This window comes from Carlito syrichta, unplaced genomic scaffold (genome assembly GCF_000164805.1).
Source record: "Carlito syrichta isolate Samal-C Ts95f unplaced genomic scaffold, Tarsius_syrichta-2.0.1 Scaffold314258, whole genome shotgun sequence".
Classification (NCBI taxonomy): Eukaryota; Metazoa; Chordata; class Mammalia; order Primates; family Tarsiidae; genus Carlito; species Carlito syrichta.
In genome coordinates, this window is record NW_007258354.1 from 1102315 (window position 1) to 1103415 (window position 1101).

Sequence of the window (1101 nt, forward strand, 5' to 3'; positions counted from 1 at the left end):
GGACTCGGCGGGCCCAGGTGAGCTCGCGCCTGGCGCATTTCAAACGGGCCAATCAGCGCCCGCCCGGGCCGGGGCGGGGCCTCGGCGGAAGTGACGTCAGTCGGAAGTGGCGCTCGTCTCCTAGGCGACCGACGCCAGGCGCGCAACCGGGGTTCGGGCGTCCAGGCTCGAGAGAGACCTAGATGTGAAATCCAGCCCTGTGCATTTTCCGGTTTCTTTTCCTGCATCACAAGAAATTCAATGGAATGAGCATCCCAAGAGGTCGAGGTGTCTTCGGTTCAGAGGTGCTCTGTGCTGTGCCCTTCTCTGAGTCCCAGGCACTCCCTTTGGCGTCCCTGTCACCGCATTGTCTGACTTCCTTTTTCTCTGTGATTCATCTTTCCCGGGTTTCCCTCTCTGGTTCCCCCAGCTTTTGCCTATGTGTACATTATTTCACCATTTTTTTATTCTTAGAAACAAGATCTCGTTCTGTCGCCCAGGCTGGAGTGCAAAGGCGCGACCATGGGTCACTGCAGCCTTGAACTCCTGGACTCAAGCGATCCTCCCTACTCAGTCTCTCGAGTAGCTGGGATTATAAACGCCACCACGCCTGGCTAATTTTTTTTTTTTTAATTTTTTGTAGACGGGGGTGGGGGGTGGTCACCCTGTGTTGCCCAGGCTGGTCTCGAACTCCTGGCCTCCCAAAGCTCTGGGATTACACGAGTGAGCCAGCATGTCCACCTTATCTTATCAGATCTTGATTGTGTTTGATCCTAGGTGTACAGAGATGGATAAAATGTGGTACTTGCCCATAAGGAGCAGCTCTAGAACCTACTCTTGTCTTAGATGAACTAGTTTCATCTCACTTAAGCCTTTGCCTCTGAGCTGAGGATTATCAGATGTGCATCTACATCTGTGCGCTCATGGTACTCTAGCCCTTCTCAGCTTCCTACAGGGAATACAGTGCTGGTAAGGACAGTCATCATTTCATATCCTCATCCCATGTTGTTGGTGCTCAGGAAACCACACCCCAAAGTATGGCTCTTTCCCATTAAAAAGTGAGCAAAAGACATGAATAGACACTTCTCAAAAGAAGATACACAGACAGCCAACAGACACATG